The following is a 12,167-nucleotide window of genomic DNA, read 5'->3' as shown; positions in this document are numbered from 1 at the left end:
GTTGCAATTTCTTAAAACGTGACTAGCGCTCTTGCTTTCATCTTGACATTTAATCTTATGGCACCATAAAACTTCCTTGTGCGATGCACTGGTGATCGCCCACATTCTCTTAGACACAAGAAGTGGCAGTTGCTTAGGGGACAAAAAAAAAAATCATCTGCATAGCAACAATAAACTCTTCAGCCAGTGTTTTCTTCAAGCAGACTGGTAGAAAACTGCTAAGTTAGTGTCTAAGGCCATCATAAAAGTCAAGCTTACTGCTTAATTGTGAGCTATGTGTATTTAGTTTGGATGTTTATTGCCTTTTTCAATGCTTCAGTAATTTTACAGCAATTAACGCAAACAAGCTACCATGTCTCCTTAAAGCTGCCTTTGTTCTCCCTACTTTCACAAGACATTAATTTCAGTTTTCCTTCTACTTTTCCTTCCTGAGTAATTTGTTAAATAACATTTGCAAACTATTCACTCATTAAAATCTTCAGCCATAAAAGAGGGCTGAAAACAAAACAATGTTTACTCAACAAGTTCTTGCATCTTATTTGTGAATAAGATCATTAATAGTTCAGTCTCTGAATACTGTAACGAAGTAGACGTTTGAGAACTGGATTTATGGAAGTAGGATTATGACTTTTTATTCTTTATATTAGTTTAACCGAGAAAAAGTAAAAAAGCTACATACAAATTCCCATTTAAACAGCCAATAGCTCACAAAAATCTGTAAAGAAATACTGGATATGAATTTTTTAAAAATTTACTTTAAAAGCCTTAAACACAAGGTGATGAGTAATAATAATGACCCCATTAAACTAAAAATAATCTTTAGCATTTATGCCAAATTTCCAGTCATAGAACTCTCCACTTAAAATCAAATAAGTCACTAAAACACAGTATGAGAGAAAATCCTTATATTTAACAGATGTTAAAGCTGTGATGCAGATTATATATTTTTTTTTAATGCAGTATTACATTTTGTTATGGGACAGTGTTTTTAGTCACACAAAATGTGTACTCTCAAAAGAATTGACTAATTTATGCCTAGTTGAGACCTTTTGATTTAAACGCTGTGCGAGCATATTGAGCTCCTACTTCCATTCTGTGGTTAGCCCACAATAATCTAAAGAGGTATCTCTTTTTAATTGCAATTTAAACTTGAAAGGCATTTTTCTTTAAATGGCAGCAAACAGGACACGTTTAAACTGTGTCAAAGCCTTTGATGAATCTTTACAACTGCTCATAAAAGATCATCCTGCTTAAAATAATATTGATTTTTCATTTATTTTCCTAGATACTAGAAGATTTACGTTTCATCTGATCAGGATCAAAGCTTCTCCCCCCTCCTGATCACTGGGATTAAATCGGCAATGTCATTTTACATGTTTAAAAACTACACTGCTAAAGCAAGATATAAAAGTGTAGCAAAGCTGATCATAGAGACCTTAGAATAAAAACCCCTCAAGATTCCCTGTCTCTCTCCCTCTGCATTTGCTACGGAGCAGCTGTGCCTCACACACATTCACATGAATGAAAATATTAAGGCGAGAAACCACCCACTTAGTTTATTTTCCATATGACTTTCCTGTAATTATTTTGTAAACTGTTCACACAACAATATATAAAAACATCTGCAAAAACAGGTAATTAATGTGTCAAGCCAAACTAATGCATTTTTTATGGTGTCCATGCTTCGTCAACTGTAATTATAACTCTTTTTAAGCAAATGATGATGTGTTTGTTGCAATGCGCAAGTGGTTATTTTAGATGCTCTATTTACTATTACTGCAAACAGAATATAAAAACTCTACAGCTACTTCGTTGCACATACAAGCCTTCATCTACACAAGCACAAGCAGGCTGCTCCCTCATTTTTCAAAGGCTTTGCCTATTTCAAAGAAATAAAAATATCTTAAAATGAAAATTGGCTTTGGAAAGGCTGACCAGGCCACCCGCTGACCAAAGTAACAGTAGCCAGGACATTAGGATAGCAGCCAATGATTCAGAATTTATTCTTTAATTTTTATTTCTAAGGATGGCTCAGCTACAATATATTTGCTAAAACAGACATTCCTAACAAAAATAAAATGATCTTGAAGGTTTGACAGAGGAAAACCACAAATATTAGAATAATTATGCCACTGACTTAATCACGACTTGCCTGCTTGTTTTCCCATAGTCCATTGATTTGAATGAAAAATACAGAGAAGCAGCATTTCCACAGAACAGGTGCACAGAAGTAGCATCTGGGAAAACAGCAATATTTTTGTTTGTCTTCTGCTCACACCTCATAGCACCTCAGAAGAATACGTACATTTGAAAGATTCACTATCTCAATGTTGAAGTATTAAGTGTTCAGCTCAGTTAACTGTTTATTGAGGCATCAAATTTTCTGTGATTCTATTGTATAAGAAAATTACTTACGTTCAGGTATTAACAGCAAAGAGCTATTGAAAGGGAGCCACACCAGATCAACTCAAACAAACAAGAAGAAATCTGGGCAGTAAGGACCATGGGAAAATCTGTCTTTTTTCTCAAAATAATGTGGGGTACTAACAGAACATGTCTCAGATGCACAGAAGTGCCCTTGAACTTATTCTGGTCCTTAACTCTTCTCCTCCACAGATCCAGGATGAAGTAACATGGAACATGTGCATCTTACTGGACGGTTACTAACAAAACTCTAGTCACCACATGCCACTAACATATAAGATATCCCACCTTTAGTAATTGACAGTATGTGGCACCCACCCAAGAAGTCTAGACATTCCTTCCTTCCTTTGTGTTTGACCACCTCCAAATCATCCCCCACCGGGAATTACAGATTTTCCTCAGAAAGAACCAACCTGCCAGGACATCAGTGCACCCCCTGCCTGACTAGCTGGATATTTCCACAGAAAAGGCTACAAAGTTAATATTACCTGTCACAATCCTCTGTAACCTCCATATTCCAAATCTTCCTGCTTTTTTCTCAGACTTACTAAAAATACATGTGGGCTGCCTTTATTTAAGAAGATATCAGAAGAGATTTGCTCCAGGAAGGAATGTCCTCTTGCAGCACAGGCTACAAGGAACTTGCAGGAGACTGCCTGTTGTGCTAACCCCAAACTCCATGTTCTTAACAATTCAAACAGTAAAACTTTCTCTAAATACTGAAATCTTCAATGAAACATTTATAATTGCCAAATCTAACAGCTGTAGTACCATTTTTTATTTTTAAAAGTTTCTTTATCTTCTTCATAGTCTTCCTGCACATATCACCCAGCTGGATTGCTGAATTTTTCAAAGAATTGCTCTCTATAAAAATGCAAGGGAGTAAGCCTTAAAAGATTTATTTCTTCTCACAATGAAAAGAGGTTTAGCAGCACCTTCCTTATTAGTGGGTAGCCCAGCTGTTATTTTTGCCTAATTGGTTCAAGAGGACCTCTGTTCTTCTTAGGGCAAACACTTCTTACATCATGTGAAGCAGACTCCTTTGTCCATATTAGCCAAACAAAAGCTCAGGCACACTGTAAGTGACAATGCGACTTATAATCCAGCACAGGTTTGTGACTGCTTTGGACACAATTTTATAACCCCCAAATTTATTTCAGGAAGGGAAAGAGCTGCTGATTTTGGAATGAGACTCCACCAACTTTCACAGGAGAGTGGGTAACCTTTAATTTTCAAACAATTACTTAAGTGAAATGTGGCAGGCGCTGGGGTAGAGGGACACTTCACCATCAAGGAGAGATGCTATAGATTTTAGCAGCGGGTGGCGGTTTGGAATTGTGAAATAAGCCCACTAGCTCATCATCTCTAGTATGTTATATATTATATTAATGGTGAGTTACTTGATTTGGTGGCCAAATTCTGCTGCTGGAAAAAGACTGTAAATATTAAAAAGACCAAGGTTGAGCCCATTATGAGCAAGCAGTTTGAAGTGATCTTTTTCCCCCTTAATTTTTTTTAACATTTTGGAATAGTCAAAAATTATTAAGTTGCATCACATCTATCAGAACTATTTTTTCTTGCTTTTTGAAGATTCAGGACAGTACTGTACTCTAGCAACCAAGAAGAAAAGCCACTTAGAAGTGAAACCTCACATGCTGAAGCACAAACATGTGACAGTGAGTGAACACCTACGAATTCTTCTTCCAATTTTCCAATGTACTTATAACTATTATGTCTATATTTTATACATCATCTTCATTGCATGTTGTTCAAGACACTTACAGATCTTCACTTGCTGTGAATTTACCAATTCTGTGCCCCATAGCAAACCTAAGGTTCCACATCAGTGGCATAAATGTTTAGGAAAAAAAAAAAACGTTGGCATATGTGCCAAAGTTAAGATTATAGAGAAGAATGGTGTGGCTTAAATGTGTTTGAGTGACTAGTAATGCAGGAGTCAGTAACACTCAGGACAATAAGAAATGTAACTTTCCAGAAACACTAATCAATAAACATCTGTTTATAGAGAAACTCTCATGTTAAATCCACAAAGTGGTGGTAGCTTTCCAAATGCATGTGTGACTATCTGGAAAAAAACTAAAATGAATGGTCACACAGCACACAGGGAGGAAAACTTTAACTTCCCTTCCATCTACTAAAACATGTAGTCTTCAACTGCAAGGTATTTCACCAAAATAAGACTTCACGAAGTGAGAAATATCCTTGAACACTTTCTTGTAAAACTCCATAAAAATGAGGGGATGAGAAGAAAAACGAAGAAAAACAAAACAAAAAAACAAAACCCCACACCGTGACTGGTGCAAGACAGAAGGACAAGGGACAAGCAGTGACATCCCAGCACAGATGAAGAAACAAAGCGGTGACAGCAGCACCAGGTCCTCCAACACAAGCACCACAGGAACATTAGGAAAAAACACTGCCAGTCAGAGCAAGGAAAGAAGTTACACGGGCCACCATCACAGAAGAGAGGAAAAGATTTTCCAAGGTCTCTGCACTCTTCCATCTTAGCTAAAAGGATGAGTCCAAATTAGAATTAGCAACCACAAACACTCCTTGTTTCAGAGCAGAGGAATCCCAGGCACACAGACACCTATCCCTTCAAGTAAGAACAAGTTACTGCAGTTTGTAGCATAAAGTATAACAGAAAGAAAGAGGAAAAAAAAAAAGATTAAAAAACAACTATGAGATTCATCAATTGTGACAGTCTAATAGTACTCATATCTAGGTATTAAATATAGCTCTCACGTACTTCTAAATAGCACTATGGGAAATAATATCTTTCCATGAGCAGTCACTGAAATCTCTAAAACATAAGAGCCATCAGCAGGCCCTGTAGAGATCAAACCTATACTAGTCCTTCTGTGCAGCTCTGAAGCTAGATGAGCTATTTTAAGATACTGGAAGGGAAAAGAAGAGCATAGGAAAAGAGAAAAGGAAAATGTGAAAAGAGAGAAGCTGTATATGCAAGAACTGGAGGAGGTGGGGAAGAATTGAAGCACTGATTATCATTGCAGCATCATGCCCTTAAACACACCTGTGCAATTTTTTCTTTTTCAGTCAGTAATTTGCCTTAATTCACCTACACTGCCCAAGGCATTTAATTCTGCAGCCAGAAATTTCAATTTTCTCACCTAAGGACAGAAGCGACACTGTAACCTACATCAGTCTGCTCTGTCTACAGTGTACACTGGAAGGACTGTGGCAACCTTACTAGGTCTTCTGATGGGAGGTAGGAACCCCACATAGCAACAGCCAAAAAAATAAAGATTAATGCACTTAGCTACAGCTAAGTGCTGGCTAACAACAGCTGAGATAAAAGGCTGTGCAGGCAGGAGGAGATGTCTGTCAAAGAGGCTGGGCACAAGCAGCAACCTGGCAAGAAGCTGCTGTAAGGAGAGACACAGAAATCTTGGAAGGGTCAGATCAACCCCAAGCCAATGTAGCTAGCTGTGTCCCCTCAAAGAAGGGAGAAAGAACAGATTTTTAAGGCCTACCTTGTCACATATTCATTCATTCTTCAACAGCCACATGCTAAACAACCATATTCAGTCTCATCTCTGCATCATGCCCTACATGTTGGCTTACAGGTATTGCTACAATTCACCTTTACCTGTATTGCAAGGCTCTGTGCTGAGCAGCAGGTGCTAAACCCCAGACCTTCATCAGCCTCTTGGTGCAGAGAAGTCTTGCAGTTTAGGTAGAATTTTATTCTTTGACATAGTTGAATCTGGCTGTATTTATATACTAACAGACTTCACCATACTTTACTGTCAGATGCTGTATTTTATTGCTTTGCCGCAATGAGGTGTCCAAACCTAGTACTTTTGCGTATGGAATGACATTACTCGGGGTTATCCATCCAGCATCTACTGCACAGTGATGAGCCTATAGTACTAATCTGCTCTGAAGCTCTGTATGGCCTGTGATGGGACTGGAAGGCATCATACTGCAGTTACAAACAGCTCATAGCCTGTATTAACTTGGGTTTCAGCACCATTGGTAGCACAGTGGGATTAGAGGACTTTTTTTTTTTTTTAACCACAATATTTTCAGTGTCCCTTCTTAACCTAGCTGCTTGTCAATAAGTAAGTCCTTCTACACACACCTAACCTTTTGAAACAGCAGCCATGATTGTCAAGGTTGCATGAAGCAGCAGGAAAGGGTTGCTTAGAAAACCCAACCCAAACAGTCCCACAGCATCCTCACGGTCCAACAGCAGGAAACAGAGACAGTTTTCAGCTCCTTTGGAAGGAACCAGGGCAGGAAGTTTTTGTCTTGGCTGGTTCCAGCCTCAGTGGAAGTGTAAAGGTACGAGAGCAAATAAGGTGAGTAATGATACACCACAGGAGCACAGAGGTCTGAAATCAGATTGGGGAGAACTACGGTTCTGTCAGTCACCCTTTCATTAACCTTTCCCTATGGGGCCCAGCACAACTCCAAGGGTTTCCCTGCAGACATCAGCTCACAGCCCAACGCATCTTCTCAGAAAACAGGTCTGTTGTTTCCTCAAAGACATTGCTCCAGTCAGGCACAGCTGCTGGGTAGCTCAGAAACTGCCTAAGAGATTGTTACTCTCAATGAGAAACACTTCTCAGAGGACTGAACGTGAAAGGAATTTAAAATAGCTATTGTGTTGTAACAGAACTTGTCTTCATAAGTGCCATTCGACAAACAAGCAAAGGTGCTTTTTACCCTGGAAGACAGAAACATGCTTGTGGAACAGTCATGGCTGTTCCCCTTTTCATAAAGCACTGTCTTCTTGGCATTCTGTCAAGCATGCTCCTGTTTGCATCCCTGGCTCCATCACAAGTTCAAATCATAGCCCATCATAATCCCAGTAATTAGACACAAGTTAGTTTGTTTTCAGTATATCCAAAAATATCATCTAGCTGTCCAAAGTATTCCCAGCATTTCATTGTATATGCATTTCTGGGTTAAAAGTCAAAGTCATTTTAGCAAGGTTCCAGTAATTTGTGTAATTTTTGTTCCAGCTCTGTTTACTAGATAAACATTAAAATAGCGCAGAGCAATGCAAAACTGACATTCGCAGCCTGCTTTCAAAGACACCAGCAGCTTATCTAGAAGTTGGAGATACCAAACACAAAACACAGATACCTGGAAAACAGCTTGTGGCTGCTGTGACTCAAGAGGCACCACACACTCCATGCAGCAAGGCCCACGCTGCCCAGCTGAACCAGCCACCCCTAAAACAAATGTTCCTCGTGCTCAGACACAGCTGCTACACATGTGAAAACAAACACCCCAAATCTCTGGCAGAGTAAATGGATCGTCTCCCTTCAGATGTTAATGTGTAACATGGAGCCTTGTATGTGACAGACCAGCAATGAACACATTTGCTTTCTAAACCACACAGAACAGATCCTGTACTTTACTACACGCATCAGACTGACCATATTGTGAATCGTTCTTGTTTCATGATGTGCCTGAAGTTACTGGAACCCAGCAATAAGCAATAGTGTTAACTCTGCGTTTATCACACAGCTCAGACTGCCCAGATCCATAATGGATATAACGTGAGAACAGTGGAGCTGGGAAAAAAGAGGAGCGGTTTATACAGACAGCACTCCCTCTTTCATTACAAAAAATCTCTTTCCATAATTTTAGCCTCCTGATGTATTTCTCCCCGACATAAACCACATCCTACGCCAAAGTCAGGGAAAGCACTATTAAGCATAAAACGCAGTTAACTTCCAGCCTAGAAGTTGGTGGCTTGCTATCGATTAGTGCATTTTTTCCATCACTAGCCCTGAAGCAATGCATTGACCTCAAAGAGCTCTGACAGGCTAACAAAGCAAAGGAACAGCTATAATTGTGAGCCAGAGTTTCTATCAATTAATAATACTTCTTGTATGCTTAAAAAGGCAGAAGATTTGAATCCCAGAACGTTTCCGCTTCTGGATAATTGTTTAACTATCCTATACGACCCTTACAAACCTGCTTTTCAAAAGCACCAAAATCCTGCATACAACAATACCCAGAAAACACAAGAGGGGCAGCATAATCAATACACATTCAGAGGAAAAATGAAATGATGGTAGCCACTCCCTCTCACCGCACACAAGGGAGCTCTACTATAAACAAAGTGGGGAGCTACAAGATGTACAGGTAGATCGACGGATAGTCCAAGGGCTCTGCTGCCAGTCCAATGCGGTGTTCTCCTCCTTCCCTCTGACAAACACGTTTAATATTAAATGCATGTATGGAGCAGAACTAGGCCCAAGATACATAAAGAGCAGATGCCCAGAGTCCAAGGTACACACCAGCCTCAGAGCACAGACAGTGTGCATTCCCCAGGTGACATGCAAATCAGGCCCTTTGGCAGGACTGTGAATAGGACATTAAAAGATTTAGTACTAAAACTCTGCAAGAGACTAGCAGAGGAAAATACATATGCACCTTCCACAGTATAACTAACACCACTATACTTGTGAAAACATGCACACACAGCTGAAAATGAAGTCACGATGTACATTTCTTTGACGTAAGCACATGCAACGTGCTCCATCTACAATAGCATTAGTGCCACCAACTCAGATTGCTGGGAAGTCATCACGAAAGTAACAGACTCAAGTGCGCTCCAAGTGCCTTGAGAGAAGCCAGCTACTTCAAACTAAACAACATAAGTCTTTAAACTTGCAGTAACAAACTTACTCGTACACAACTTTGATGAGGTGGCCTTGAAGTAAGTACATCTTCTTGTACCAAGGCTAAAGGAGCAGCTGGCAACAGAACCACCCTTATCTTTCCAAGCCATCTAATCAACTTGCAGAGGCACTACATTTCACAGGTCATTCTGAGGGAAGTTTCAAACCCAGAGGATGAATAACGTTTCTTTTTTCCCGGTACACTGGTTACATTTCCTGATTGCAATGCTTAAGTGTCAATTCCTATTTCCTTGGTGCCACCACGTGGCAAAAACATGTATTACCATTGAACATGCAAAAGCCACTTCCAGTCCATTCTCCAGAGCGGCCACACATTCTGCAATGGCTGAACACTGAACGGCAATGGCACTTTATAGGTGTGTGTAAGCAAATACGAACGCTGTGTTCCACTTTCAGATATTACAAAGGCTAATTTACACAAAATAGTCTAGAAATAATCAATAGCAGAAGATCATAGGCATTTTGTAACTGCTGCACCATCCTTACGTTTCAAAGGAGCATCTTATTATCCACGTGAAACACAGAACCAGAGGCGTTTAAACAGCTGAAGTGATTAAGTTAAGGTTGTTGTTTGTTTCTTTTTTTCATTGCAACATACAGTGAGTATTCACACATCAACACTAAATGTATTACTCTTAAAGTATCTAGATTTAAAAGCATGACACAGATAGTTACTTGTGGCTTTTGTTGGGTTTGGTTTTGTTTGGTTGGGTTTTCTTGGGGTTATTTTGGTTGTTTTGGTTTGGTTTTGAGTTTTAGTTTGTTTGGTTTTGTTGTTGTTGGGATTGTTTTGTTGGTTGTAGTTGTGGGTTTGGTTTTTGTTTGGTTATTTGGTTTTGGTTTTAAGCTGTCCTTGTAGATCCTGAGAAGGCATATATTTTTAAGAACACATTTGAATCAGGTCTATCATTATAGAGAAGAACATCAATGTCTCCTTGTCAGCTCACAGAAGCTCCAAAGAGAAAGGACACAAGATGAGCTGGATCTAGCCAAATCTAGTGTGGGAGCCCAGCAGAGGACAAACATTAATTTCATTTCCACCTCTCACAGCTGTGCAGGGTAACACAGAAAAAGGAGACAGAAGAGCTGACTGCTAGGAACTAGACTGTACACATTTATGTTCCCAAGGGACAAGAAGCCAGATAAAAAAGCCACTCAATCCTGTTATTCCCTTTCCTGTGCTGTACATATGCAATGTCAGGGACTGTACAGAAAAAGTTGCAGGTGCTGGCTACACATCTCTTCACCCATCAGGAACACCTCTACCCACACACACACAGAGGTACCACCACTATGAATTTGTTAATAACCCTCACTGTGCGATCTGACGGGCATCAGGAAAACAGGGTGGAATATCATACTTTCCCAAGACACTCTGAACTTTTTCCTAGCCTGAAAAGCATGGATACCAGTGGGTGACAGTAAAGGATCAGCAGTCACTTGAGGTAGCTGGATGAGTAGCTACTCAACAGCAAAGCAGCAAAAGTCCTTAGAAGGAATGTTAGCAACTGTAAATAAAACACTTACCCCACTCTAGTTTAACCAGTTATTATGCCTCAGTTGAGCAAGTCACCTACAACACATGCAAAAATGGCCTTTTGCAACTTCAAGGTAAACATATTAGCATAAAGATTACCATGGATTCAAAGCCAACATGTTTAATCACTGCCACAAGTCAAGTACACACGCATAGTTACCACAGCTCAACTGATGTGCAATAGCCTGAGCTATGTTCATGCCCTAACAGTTCATGACTGTTTAATAAAGAAAGATTTTTGAAGCTCAAACTGTCAGTTTGAAACTGCGTCATGGCAGCCTTGCATCACAGTGAGAAGACAGAAGTGGTTATGACGAAACAGAATGTTCTTCAGAAGACCATAACCGAATGGCACACAGGTCTATGAAGAAGTGGACAAACAGCTTGGTTCTCCAACAGAAGGATTGCCAGCACATTTAATACCAAGAGTGGAAAACCGTTTTGTAACATGGGCAAGGGAAGATAGGATGCTATTGCAAAGCCACAACAGACAGCAAAGCAGTAACCTTACTGACATCACTGGGACTTGAAAAGAAAGAGGTAGATTTACTTTTGCCAAGTAAAAAAGACACTTTAGGCAAAGGCTTTGCACATACCTTGGCCCACACCTCTAGTTTTCATCAGTAACCTATCCATTTTTTTTTTGCCAGGCCCCGATAAAGCAGCTCAGCAGGTAACTTTCATTCCTAGAACTGTTCAGAGGGTCTGGACCACTGCTGTGCATCCTACTGAGATGCAGCAAAGGCTTCTGCTTGTATGTGCTTTGGTATGTTAGCATTTAAGTTCCACTCTGGAGCAGCATAATGCATCTGTGCTGGATAATGTCAAACAAAGCCACAATTCTAATCTTCCTCACTTGATCTGTGTGGGACAGAAGCACAATACACAGACCCTGAATTCACTCGAGGAAAGAACAAACCTTTTCCTGTGCTTTACAGTTTTAAGCCATTGTTGGACAAAATGCAAATATATGAGGTCATGGCTCTAGATTCTCAAGAACTAGAGATGGAAGGGGAAAAAATTGTTCCCTGATGGACAAGGTGCAAGGAGACACCACAGAAACTTGCATGTAGTTGCATCTGGTCAGTTAACAACAGTTTTTGCAGACATATATTTACACACTAAAGTCTTCTAAAAAAAAATTTAAAAATCCTGTTCTCGTTCAGCAGTGCAGGCATTTAAGTTTATGCACATCCTTTAGCTAGAAAAGGAGAACAGTTTAGTGGACGAAGCAAAAGGCTGTGAGCCAAGAATAGTTCTAATCCTGTTGTGACTGGGAAGTTAACCTGAGTCTGCCTCTCCCCATGCGTAAAATGGGGATAATTAATCCTCACTTAACCATGTAAATTAAATAATGTTGCAACAGTGCTGCAAGTGCCACATATTAATTAATGCCTATGTAATAAAAAGGAAAGAGGCAAAAGTGGAGCACTTCGCTACTTACCTGCAAGTCGGAGGTTGTGCCACAATTTTAAAAGAGGAGATATTTGCTGCTTGGA

At 39.8% G+C, this 12,167-nt stretch overlaps 1 protein-coding gene across 7 annotated transcripts in view; it reads right to left on the bottom strand.

Moving 5' to 3' along the window:
* Window positions 1-12,167, bottom strand: part of RPS6KC1 (ribosomal protein S6 kinase C1) — a 91,693-nt gene that overhangs the window by 53,268 nt on the left and 26,258 nt on the right. The window lies entirely within an intron of this gene.

Source organism: Caloenas nicobarica, chromosome 3 (genome assembly GCF_036013445.1).
Source record: "Caloenas nicobarica isolate bCalNic1 chromosome 3, bCalNic1.hap1, whole genome shotgun sequence".
In the NCBI taxonomy this organism is placed as follows: Eukaryota; Metazoa; Chordata; class Aves; order Columbiformes; family Columbidae; genus Caloenas; species Caloenas nicobarica.
Note: the sequence above shows the minus strand (reverse complement) of the source record. Positions and strands in the feature narration are given on the sequence as shown.